The sequence below is a fragment of the Sorex araneus genome, chromosome X (genome assembly GCF_027595985.1).
Source record: "Sorex araneus isolate mSorAra2 chromosome X, mSorAra2.pri, whole genome shotgun sequence".
Taxonomy (NCBI): Eukaryota; Metazoa; Chordata; class Mammalia; order Eulipotyphla; family Soricidae; genus Sorex; species Sorex araneus.
The window spans coordinates 173,176,398-173,188,648 of record NC_073313.1 but is presented as its reverse complement, the minus strand read 5'-3'; the positions used below and the strand labels follow the sequence as shown (position 1 = coordinate 173,188,648).

The following is a 12,251-nucleotide window of genomic DNA, read 5'->3' as shown; positions in this document are numbered from 1 at the left end:
TATGGGACCACATGGGGTGCCAGGGATTGAACCCGGGTCAGCTTCATGCAAGGCAAGCACCTTACCTGCTGTTCTATAGCTCTGGCCCCCTTGCTATTATCTTTATTTTTCTCAAGAGCAGCTCCAGCATTTTGCAATGAAAGAAAAAAATAAAAGGTCACTGTGACTTGCATCAGGAGCTGTGTTCCTTCACTGAAGAGATCTGGCCATGAGGCCCTGAACTGGATCTTGATTCTATCATTTGTTCTGAGCATGTGTGAGCCTCTATCAACCCAGTTTTCTTATTAAAATAAGGATGTCACTAACTGTACCTGGATTGTAGGGCTGCCATTTGGATGAGAATCTCACTTCTCTGAGACACTATCTCTAAGTGTCAGAAATAATGTCAGCTTCTCTAGAAAAGTTGGCGGGATTATGCTTTCTCTAAGTCAAAGGGCCATGCCATTCCTAACAGGTCTTCTTCTCCTGCTCACGGCCAGCCTCCTTTCACCACAGACATTTGTATATCAGTATATATAACTATATAAAACAGGCACATAAATTAGATATTTGCTGGTAATAAAATTATAAGGAAATTTACTTTAAACACAAAATTTTTAAAAGCTGCATAATTTCAGATGGGGCTTTGACACAGATTAAGAAACTGGACTTTAGAACAGTGATTTTCAACCTTTTACCTCTGCAAACCAATTCCAGTCTGTGCATTGTCTCAAAAACAGTGACTTAAAAGATTCTTTGCACTAAGAGCGGCATCATTTTCTGGCCTGGTGGCTCCTATTCCTGTTACTTCTTTACCCACCAATTTTATAAAACTTTAATTCAGTAGAGATAATAATACTTAGATGACAGGACTGTGGGCTGGAGTAAAACCATATGTTTGCATATACACTATTCCAGGCACATAGTAAATGTTCAGTAAATTCTAGCTAACTTGCTATTGGTATTAATTAGCACCAAGTACCATCACTTGTGCTTGCATTTATTTGGCCTTCTGAAGAGAAACATGATCTCTCTCAGGGCTTGGGGTATATGCTGAAACTACAGACACACTCTCTCTGTCTTGCGATGATTAATATGGTCACGAAGATGTTGTTTGTGGGGGAGAAGCAGTTCTCTCCCCTAGTTCCTGGCCACTTTGAACAAGTCACTCATCCTGAATCTTTAGTTTCCTCATCTTCTACCTGGCAGCTTTGCTGGAACCATCTCAGTAGAGAGAAGCGTAGATGCAGTTCAGTGCCTTGCCAGAATGTTGGTTCCAGGACTGTGTGTTAACTCTGTATTGCTCTCACTGCCGTTCACATGGTTCACAGTTTCAACTGTCGTATTTTTTTCCCCACTCCAGCCAAGTGAGTCGCGTTTGCTGTCCTGAACTCTACAGAGGGCAACAACCTTGTGCCACTTATTCAAAATCCATGTGTATTGTGTGCCAGACTTGTTTCAAGGTGTTGTACTGCAAGAGGAAATTGGAGATAAGCTTGCCTTGGTAGTGTTTATATTCTAATAAGGAAAAAAAGAGAAAGTCACCCCTCAGTAGATATATAACAGTGATATGATCTCTGAGCCCCTATAAAATGAGGTAAGGAAATTGTTGGAAATGCATGTTAGGTTTTCATATTCGAGCAAAGCATTCACATCATTTACACACACCTGTGCCTTCCCCCAGATTCCAGTAAAGACCATAGAAAGAGAAGAGTTTGGGTCATGGAAGTCTTTGGTTTGTTTGTTTCTTTGTTTTGGCTTGTAAGGTCTACTCCTGGGTCCTTGCTCAGGAGTAATTCCCAGCAGTGCTCAGGGGACCATGCACCGCTAGGGGTTGAGCCTGGGGTTATCCCTTAAATACCAAACACTCTAGCTCAATGAGGATTCTCCCTGGTCCTCTTGTGAATTCTGTATGTAAATTAGTTTTGAATTCTTGTGTCATGGTGAGGCTGAATTCATGTCATTGTCCTGACTACACTGGGCCTAGAAAGGTTGTGTGTTCCAGGTACCCAAGTGAATTGCCTGGAGAGAACAACTGTTTTGCTATTTTCTATAGAAATACAAACCGTTTTCAGAAATCCTGCCCAGGATCCCAAATGTACCTGTTAGCCTTAGCTACTTCAAACCTTCCAATCAGTTCATGAGGACTTTGCCTTTGGAGGCTTCTCTCAGACATTTTTCAAATTTGCAGTTTTTTAGAAGTTGGTTTTTATCTGCCTACATTCCCTGGGCCTTGCTTAAGTATGAACATACTTCTTTCTTTCTAAGCACATTCACACACACACACACACACACACACACACACACACACACACACACACACACACACACACGTCTATGCCTGATAATCCCTGGTTCTGTGTAGTGAGTCTGGGTTTTGGAATTTGGGAGTCTTCATGCTGTCCTGTTCCTCCTATTAGCCCTGGAATGTGCTGGGTCTCAGCCACAGATGAGTTGCTACTCCTTGGAAGTCCTTGGAGAGTTGTTAAAAATCCTGTGTCCAGACATTGCCACAAAACCAGTGAGACCAGAGTCTCCCTCTCCCTGAAAAAGCTCCATGGGCCATGTCATCGTGAGGCCTACATGGACCAATGCTATGGCATGGGGAGGCTGGGGCCCCAGGGCAGCTTCCTTCAAAGGTGCTTTTCCAGTGCATCAGAACTGCCTGGAAACTTAGCAAAAGAGCTACCACCCACAGACTTGGATGCTCTAAAACTTGGCAGGCCTGAATATTATTGATATTGTATGTGATTCTGACATGGGCAATGAGGCAATCCCACTATGATTGTTTCTTGGCCTCGGCCTCTGAGATGATTCCAAAGGTATTGAGACAAGACTGAAATCCATGGAGCACCGAAGTACAAGGCCACCCCAAGCCCACACACACAGCCAGTTTGCATGCAAATCTGAACCCACAGCTTGTGTTGTGTGCACCTGAAGCACAGGTATTTCTGCTACCAAACCTGTCTCTGCCACATTAATATTTGTAATTATGTAATTTCACTAACTGTTGCATAAGTTGATGAAAGATGATCATGGAAATTAAGAGCTGTCATCTTTACACAAGCCTAGTATATAGTCTTAGATTCAGTAAGGGAAAATACTTTAAAATAATTGCTCCTTTCTTGTGCTTCTGGGGACCAAATCCAGGGCCTTATACATGTTGTAAAAAAAATGTTTTCTGTTAATTCAACATTCCTAATATGTAGGTATCACTTTTCATTTTTGTCTGCTTTAAAGTGTTCTGTTGGCTGATTCTTAATGTTGAATAAAAACAGTGAGCAATGAATGTCTGAAGGAGCTATGATAAGCCATTAACATAGCATTAATTTTCTACCTACTTATTTAAACAGTACATAATTTAATGAACTTTCCATCCTCCACCTCCACCCCTACACACACACACAACAAAGTACCTCTAATTTAAATGAAACCTGAAAGTGAAATGAATCATGGACCTTGTTGCTAAATCTAACAACTGAGCTAAAATATTGACCTTTAAAATGGTCTTTCTCTGAGGTTTTTAGTTGCCATCTTGAGGATCAGTACTGGTCCACAGAATGGAAAGGTTAAGAAGTACCAATCTGTCTCCTGCTAACCACCCAGATTACTTTTAATACCACTGCTGTCCACATGTGCCAGTTGGTACCCGGTTGTTCTTTATAATTCAGGAGTTAATCTCATCCTTAATACATCTCAACACTCCAAATCAGGGCTTGGAAAAGCCTCCAGTTCCACGCCACACAATGTCACCTGTTTTCATACAATCCAGGAGCCAAGCACAGTTTTACATTTCTAATTGTGTGAGCTGTGTAATCACAAAATGGCCAACGGCACTGTATCTCTCCTGCTGCCTGCGTTCAGTAGGCTCTCCCACCCTGGGGAGGTCGATGGCGATGGGCAGGCAAAGGAAGGAATGGGAGCCAGGATGGTTGGTCTCAATTGCCATTTAATCCAATCTCATCTCCATTCATCTCTCTCTCTCTCTCTCTCTCTCTCTCTCTCTCTCTCTCTCTCTCTCCTCTCCCTCTCCCTCTCCCTCTCCCTCTCCCTCTCTCTCCCTCTCCCTCTCCCTCTCCCTCTCCCTCTCCCTCTCCCTCTCCCTCTCCCTCTCCCTCTCCCTCTCCCTCTCCCTCTCCCTCTCCCTCTCCCTCTCCCTCTCCCTCTCCCTCTCCCTCTCCCTCTCCCTCTCCCTCTCCCTCTCCCTCTCCCTCTCCCTCTCCCTCTCCCTCTCCCTCTCCCTCTCCCTCTCCCTCTCCCTCTCCCTCTCCCTCTCCCTCTCCCTCTCCCTCTCTCCCTCTCCCCAAGAGGGGTTGGGGCTTACACATAAGTATCATCATACAATCAGCGGATGTAAGGTCCTTCCCTCAGGGGAAGCTACTTCCAGGACAGATTCTTATACAGCAAGACGACTGGCCTAAAGGCAAATATGGGTGTGTTTCTCCTCTCCTTAGTCTAACAAACATATAAACATTCATAACGTTAGTAATTTTGTATGGATGCAGTAAGAGATACACTAAGCTTATAGAATTGCTCTCCTGGGGCCATCTCAATCTCAGATTACAGTGCTCAGGCCAGATTAGTCTTTCCTATCCCTTGCAGGGTCCTAGTCTCGTTCCTTTTGGATCATGACAGTATTTGTTCATGATCAAGCTCTTAACTTATAGTTAAGAATTGTGGCGCTTTGGTCTGGCCCATTTCGATGCTAGGGTAGCTCACACCTTGCCCTGGGTCAATTCAGTTCCTCGTCGGGACCCTGCTTTTGGGGAGCTAGGAACTAAGGGCAACTGAGGCTTAAATAGAGAAAGCAGATGCCTGGGAATGAATAATTTTCAAAGCCAACTAAGTCCCAAGTTACAAAAGCATAATATTAACTGTCTTCCTGTGTCTATACAAAAAGGGCATTGCTTTAAAGTAAACTATTCAAAAGACATAAAAGAGAGGAGAAAAGTACTATCTCACTCATACATATAAAATCATAGATTTCTGAGGAATCTGACCTTACAAGTTAACAGGGTCTGATTAGGGGTAAAGGTGATAGACTGATTGGGGAAAAGAGCATAGAGAAGACATTACAGATAAACACAGTGGAATGGAATCCACTCAGGAGCACTGTAATTAACCTGAGCTCCCTGTGGCAAGGGGAACAGGACAACCAACATTATCCTAAAATGTTAAGAGCTACATTCCAGTAAACACAGAGGAATGGAGGTGCTTCAGGAGCACTGTGATGGGTATCACCCGAAAAACCTAAGTTCTCTGTAGCAAGGGAGGAAGGACAAATCAACATTATTGTGCAGTGAGCCAAGTGAGGTTTTACATTTTTAAGTACTTTAAAACAAATGGAAAGAAGGCTGGGACATGTGAAAATTACATAAAATCTGCATTTCAGGGCCCCAGAAAGTTTCTTTGAACTGTGTTCAGCCCATTGGCTCACTACCATCCAGGAATGCTCTCTCCTACATAAGCAGCTGAGTAGTTGGAATAGACGTTATGGTCCACAAAACTTAAAATGTGTGCTGTCTAGCTCCTCTTTCATTATTTTTTTCAATAAGGGCTACACTCAGGGGTTACACCCAAAGCTACATTATGGGAGACAGTTGAGTGCTTTAGCCCAGTGTACATAGAGGATCACGGGGTTTGGAGGATCAAACTCAGGGTATCACACTTCCTAGACATATGCTCTACCCCTTGAGTCCAACCCTATGTTTTTAAAATGTTAAATTAGCATGCAAGGGTAGAAGGGAGGGTAAAGGGAAGAGGTGGAGACTAAGATCATTTGAGGCTACTTATAATTCAAGGAAATGAGGTTAGAAAAGCAATGATGGGAAGAAGCCCATAATGGCTGCCCAAGACACAGCCTGGGGCCACCCAGAGCCTGGAAGAAGATGGAGCACAGAGATGCCCCATCTCCCTCTGTGGCTTGGTGCATGCTGCCTAGTGTGTTTGCAGCACAGTGCTATTACTGATTCTCCACATTACTTATCTACCAAGAAATGTTGTGTAGGAGCACAGTAACTTATTTGCTCCCTTGCCGTCATTCCTTACTTTCATGGATGAGTCAGTTCACGTCAGAGAAGCACACTCTTTAGCTGAGCTGCCCGTTCCTTACCCTCTCCTGTCTTACAATTCTCCAGATAACGTTGGGTATTAGGCCACAATATGGATGGGAGACTATAAATCCCAATAACTCACTGGCCAAAAAAAGAATAGGTGTCAAATGATGTTAATAATTCAGGTCAACTTTTATTGTCAAGACAGCAAGTATACATGCACTAGGTATTAAACTCAGAGAGTGGGGAACAAAGGGGTGGGAAGAATGTCATCAATCACTTTATCCTTCTTGTGCATGTGATGCCCCTTGTGTCTGGTTCCCAATTTAGGAAGCTCTGAGCTGCTAAGTGAGTGGCATGTTCGCTTCAGATTGGGCATCCTTCTATTCTTATGTACTCAGGCTGCATGGAGATGAGACAGCAATATTGTTTTCAATGTGCTGCCAGTTAAGTCTCAAAGATCAGGCTCTGTATATAGTTGAATAACTTTTCAGTTGCACTCTAAGGTTGGGTATTTATAAGTATATATCAATACATGAATCTGATTGGCCACAAGAAAAATGAAAAGTAATTGATAAAGCACTAGAAAAGAATGATAAGGAAGAGGAGGGATATTAAGCATTCTTAGGAATGAAAAAATATAGAAATTGACTTTGGTAAATACTTGTTAAAAGGCAAGCACATCTAGCATCTTTTACTAAGGGTGTATAAAATGAGGTCATATTCTCCTTAAAAGGTGGAAAAATTATGTAACAGCTGAGCTACAGCAATGTCTCTTGGAAGGTAAAATAAGGTGTGAGTAGCACCTTTTTAGCAGCTAAAATCACATCACAGTAAGCGCCAGAATAGTTTAGTGTGATGACAGAAATCCTTAAAAGGGCATCAGAACAAATTTTTGAGGCAAAGTAAAATAATGAGTTATTTTTACATGTGAAAAATAAGCTTGTGACTGGACTGTGGAGAATTAGTTAAGAGTTGTTAGGGTATGAGCAGTTGTCAGGGACAAAATACAAAATGTCTGAACAAACTACTGATGGAAAATGCAGAAGGGGAGAATGACCTCAGGTGTTCGAAGCAGCACTGTTCAAACAAGTGACATATATAAACGGTTGGTGTGAAAGTCTCTCCAAATCAGAATGCTGTAGTGACTATTAGATTGTGCACACTCTAAAACAGGAATTTCTCAAATAAATTTGGAGAGTTTTTTTATTCTCATTTAAGCCATAGAGAGTTTTTGGCTGGAGATAGCTCAGTGGGTGGGAGCACATGCTTCACAGGCTGGAGACCTGGACTCGACCCCTGCCCCACATGGTCACCTATGTTATGACTGATTGGAGTAGCTCCTGAGCACTGAGCACTGGGTGTGGCCAAGATAAAAAATCAAATATAATATTCATGACATGTTTCTATCATGTGACTTACTAGGATAAGTTATAGGATAACATTGTTTGTCCTTTCTCCCTGGCCACAAAGGAGCTTAGGTTTATTGGTTTACACCCATCACAGTGCTCCCGAGGCAGTCCCATTCCTCTGTGTTTATCTTTAACCTCTTCTCTGTGCTCTGCTTTCCCAACCGGTTAATCACTTTTATCCCCAAAACAGTGCATGTTACTTGTAAAGTCAAATTCCTCAGAAATCTCTCGATTTGCATTTGTAAGTGAAATATTGCTTTTCTCTTTTCCTTTTGTCCTTTGCATCATTTACTTTAGAGCAATGTCCTTTTTATATAGACACAGGAAGACAGTTAATGCTATGCTTTTGTAACTTGGGAGTTAACGGACTCTGAATAATATTCACTCCTGGGCCTGTTTTCTTGACTTAAGCCTCAGTTGACCTTACTTCCTAGCATCCCAAAGCAGGGTCCCAGTGAAGGGACTGAATGGACCCAGGGCATGCTGTGAGCTACCCTGGCATCAAAATAGGCCAGGCCAAGTGCATGGGAGATAGGAGGAGACAGGAATGAGGGGCAGTGTGAGACTGGAATGGGGCACTTGGTGAGACTGGACCAGACATGTGGGGAGAATGGAATAATCAGCAACTGGTCACCAGCCAGCCTTGCAACCTTGTCTTCTCCTTCATGTGTCTGTTGGCGGCAGCTGTAAACCTGGGTGGGGAAGCAGCTCATGGCCACCTAATGCACATGGTGGGCAAGAAGACCCCACTGCCATTGCTCACTCATTTATTTTGTGATCACACAGACAACCTTAGCTAAGTTTCTGTTATTTTTGTGGACCTCAGTTTGTCCATCTGTATGTTGAACAGTATCCTTTTCTCCTTAAGTGGTTCTGAGAATGAACTGATGTGCTGCGTAGAAAGCTGCAGCACAGAGCTAAGAGGTGAACGCCCAGGGGTACCACCACCACTAATGTGTCTGTATCATCACCACTAAAAGCCCATTCAGTGTCTTGCAAGCTCTTGCCTCATGACACCCCAGCTGGAATAAGAAAGAGGAATAACACTCATTCTTATGCCCTGGTCTCAAACAGCACAGGCATGGTGTTTAGTGAAGGGGAGCAAGAAGCAGCAGGGATGTTGGGCAAAAGCAGCCATTTCACAGCATGAAGAGTGGGGTACAAATATGCATGTGAAGCACCAGAGTCAGAAGTAAACCAAGTCTGTGAATGGCACTTCCATTGGATGACAGTTGGGGAATCAAGATACTGGCCACGTACAGCAGCAGTGCCAGTGAGCAGACATTTAGAGACCCCAAACTCACCAGCTAGATTTCACAGTGAGCAGAGCCTTGATTGTAGAAACTTGCATCAAAGTAGAATCAAAGAAAAGCAGAGAACCAAAATGTTAAGTTCTAAATTTTGTTTAGACCTTAACAAGAACTTTAGGGTAGTCTAAATTTTGTTCATAAGTTACAAACTCTTTCCCGAAATTCAAGATCAACCAAAAAAGCATTCTCAGGCTGAGGAGAGAGTGCCACAGGCTGGAATACATGCTCTGTATGCAGGAGTCCCACATTCAGTACATGTACTACAACAGTCTCCCGAGCACCCCGGATACCTGGGTCCCCAAATCAAAAAGAAAAAGAAAAGAAATGGAGTGTCCAGTCCACGTTTGAGTCTTTGAAACTCAGAATGACTATAATCACTTTTTATTAAAGTGTTATATTAGGAATTATCTAATTTAAGACAGTATAGTGAGTCCATGTACCCATCATCCACATTTACCCTTTGTCAGTATGCAGCCACGTGTGCTTCATCATACTCTCTTTAGCCCCAGATTATTGATTCCTACCCAACACATTATTTGAATCCTAAATACATCATGTGCCTCTGAAGTATAAGAACTCTCAATACTTTTAACAATACCAAGTTCACACCTCAGAATAATAATAGCTTCTTAATGTTGAATAAACCGTGAATGTTTAGATTTCTTAGATTTTTATCTTGTATGCTCAGGTTATAAACAAGATCCTCATGTTCTGATTATGTGCTCTTTAAATCTCCTTTGATTTTAAGTTTATTAAAGAAACCAGGTTATTTATTCCATGTAGCTTGCTACTGTCTGAATTTTACTGACTGTAAACTACATGGTGTAGTTTACCATCTTTTTCTAACTATAGTTTCTGAAATTGGCATATATGCCATTTCAGTTTGCTTAAATTCAGGTATGGTATTTTGGGGAGTGGGGGATGGCTAGGCTACTTCCTAGGTAGGGTTAGGCATTAACATCGGGACACACAGCGAGTCTGTGTCTCTCACTTTCCAGCTTCTCCCAGCCATTACAAATCACTGCCCACATCTATTAGTTCATTAGTGCCAGCAGAATAGTGGGATTCTAATTCAGTATCTTTATGAACTCAATTTAAATATACTTGGTGTTTTTCAGTCCATTGCTGTTATTCTTATCGATGTTGTATTGACTTGTAAATTGAGCCTATTTCAATTTCCTAAAAGCTAAGTTTGGGAACATGTGAAAAGTCATCTAAGGAAAGAGACCTGGACAACATCTGTGTGCAGTTGGCACCCTCTGCCTTTCACAGATTTGTTCTTTTTTTAAAGAAAAGCTTTCTCACTACAGCTTTTTTTTTTTTTTAAGTAGAATTAAGCTTCAGCCTCTGTGCTACTTCCATATGCTTTAGCAGCTGAACTATCAGACCTGCTAGCAAAATAGGTTCCCCACTGATTAATTCTTTTTTCCGGATGACCCAGAGGCCTGCAGCCACACACATATGGTATCTAATGGCTTCGTGGGTAACTGAGTTAATGGTGTGTGAAGGTGACCTGAATAAATTTGAAATTCAAGTTAACCTGGAATATGGTGACTGCCGCTACAATAAATGTGAAATATTTGTGCTTTTGCTTAAGTGTGAGTGGTAGGTGACTCTTAGAAGAGAAGCCCTATAACCCTGAACTCAGAAATTCTCTCAAGGACATGGTGGACCGAAGACTTCCTCTTTTGAACCTTTTTAACATGGTGTTCTTACTCTCATTTCCTAGTTCTGCTGGAATTGAAGAGTATTCTGCTCCTTTTCCAAGTATTCTTTCTAAATTGAGAACTGCAAGTGACCAAGACAGACTAGGCCTTGGTCTGTTTCATCATCTTTCCCCAACCCTCTTGCTAGGAAATATAGTTGCCACTGGCCTTGACTGGCTCACTTCATTTTGCTGAGAGAACATGATTATTTATTCCTATGTGTCTCTTGAGGGCTTGGTCTTTGGTTTGTGGATTGTTGCAGCTGTTTAAGTGGAAAAAAAAAATACATGAGCATGACTTTCCAATCCATTAATGTTAATATACTGATAAAAAGCTTAATGCTCTGACATTGGTACTATACAGAGATAATCTGTTTTTTTTTTTTTTTCTTCCATCCCAGTGAATTGTCCCACTTTGGGTTCCACTTCATTAGTTAGATTAGGTACTGCCCAGGGATCCAACAAAGCAGTGAGAATGTCTAAATAAAGCAGAGCCAAAAACAATATTCAGCTTCAATCTTTTCTTTGTTTTGTTTTGTTTTTTGAGCCACACCCAACTGTGCTCAGGGCTTCCTCCTAGTTCTGTGCTCAGAGATCACTCCTGGTGGGCTCAAGGGAATCATATATGATGCCAGAGATCTCGCCTGTGTGCAAAGCAAGTGCCCTACCCACAGTACTATTACTCTGGCCCCTTCAATATGTTTTTAAAATTAGATAATGCAGGGAATTTTGTGATTATTTTCAACATACAAGCTGTATGAATTGTTGAGATTTTATTTCAGTCCACATATCATCATTTATCCCACAATCATCATTTCATATGTAGGACTTCTTTTATTTTTCCTTTCGGTTTTTCACCCTATCATACTCAGGGCTTATTCTTGCTTCATGCTAAGGGGACCTTATGAGGTGCCAGGGTCGGCTACTTGTAAGACAAGTGCCCTACCCAATGTACTATCTCTCTACCCTACCTCAAATGTAGGACTTAATGTCTGTGGAATAGTCCAGATGATCAAGAAAAAATTGAAGTCATATGAGTGTACTCTAGTTTATTAAAATTTAATCGATTAATTATCCCCACATCTAGATAAGAGTGGTCACTGATCTCTGCTGAAATAGGTGCTATAGAATCCCTTTAAAGTATCAGATAATTCAGGCCCACGCCTCCCGTCAGCAAACCGGTCTTTGTAATATGCCAGCTTCACACTGTTACTCTCTGTATTATTCCAGGTCCCAGAGATCTTTGCCCCTTGAACTCTTTAATTTAGCAGATGTTCCTTGTATAATTTCTTATGGTATTGATCCAGACTCATGATCAGCAATGTGAAGGGCTAGACAGAAAAAAAAAAAGTCTTGGAATCGGGAGGAAGGAGACATGTTGATGTCTCAATGATGCCTCAAGTGATAAGGAACTAGGTGAGGAATAGGACTGAGGGGAGGCATTGGGGATTTATTAAATGGAGTGAGGCAAAGAGCAGTAGGGGATTTGGTGGCTTTGTAACCTCTCTGCTTAAGGAGTATCAAATAGGTACCACTTAGACTCCTGAGGGGACAGTTGCATTGGTAAAAAGGAGAACCTCTTCCACGAAGACTGGAGACAGCTGTTAGATAGCTGTCAGCATGACAGAGAGAGGCAAGGCCTGGCTGGCACAAACCACAAGGGCAGGCGGTCCTGAGAAAATTCCTTAACATGGCACAGCTCTGTTTGGTTGGAGCTTATTCATGTCGAGTCTGGGAGCTGTAGATCTCTCTGGAAGAGTACATGGTTGTTTTGACTTCGCTTCTATTTTTG

The 12,251-nt window shown here is 42.1% G+C and overlaps 1 protein-coding gene across 3 annotated transcripts in view; it reads left to right on the top strand.

Annotated features, from left to right (window-relative positions):
* MGAT5 (alpha-1,6-mannosylglycoprotein 6-beta-N-acetylglucosaminyltransferase) overlaps positions 1-12,251 on the top strand; it is a 384,102-nt gene that overhangs the window by 307,676 nt on the left and 64,175 nt on the right. The gene's annotated exons all lie outside the window — the stretch shown is intronic.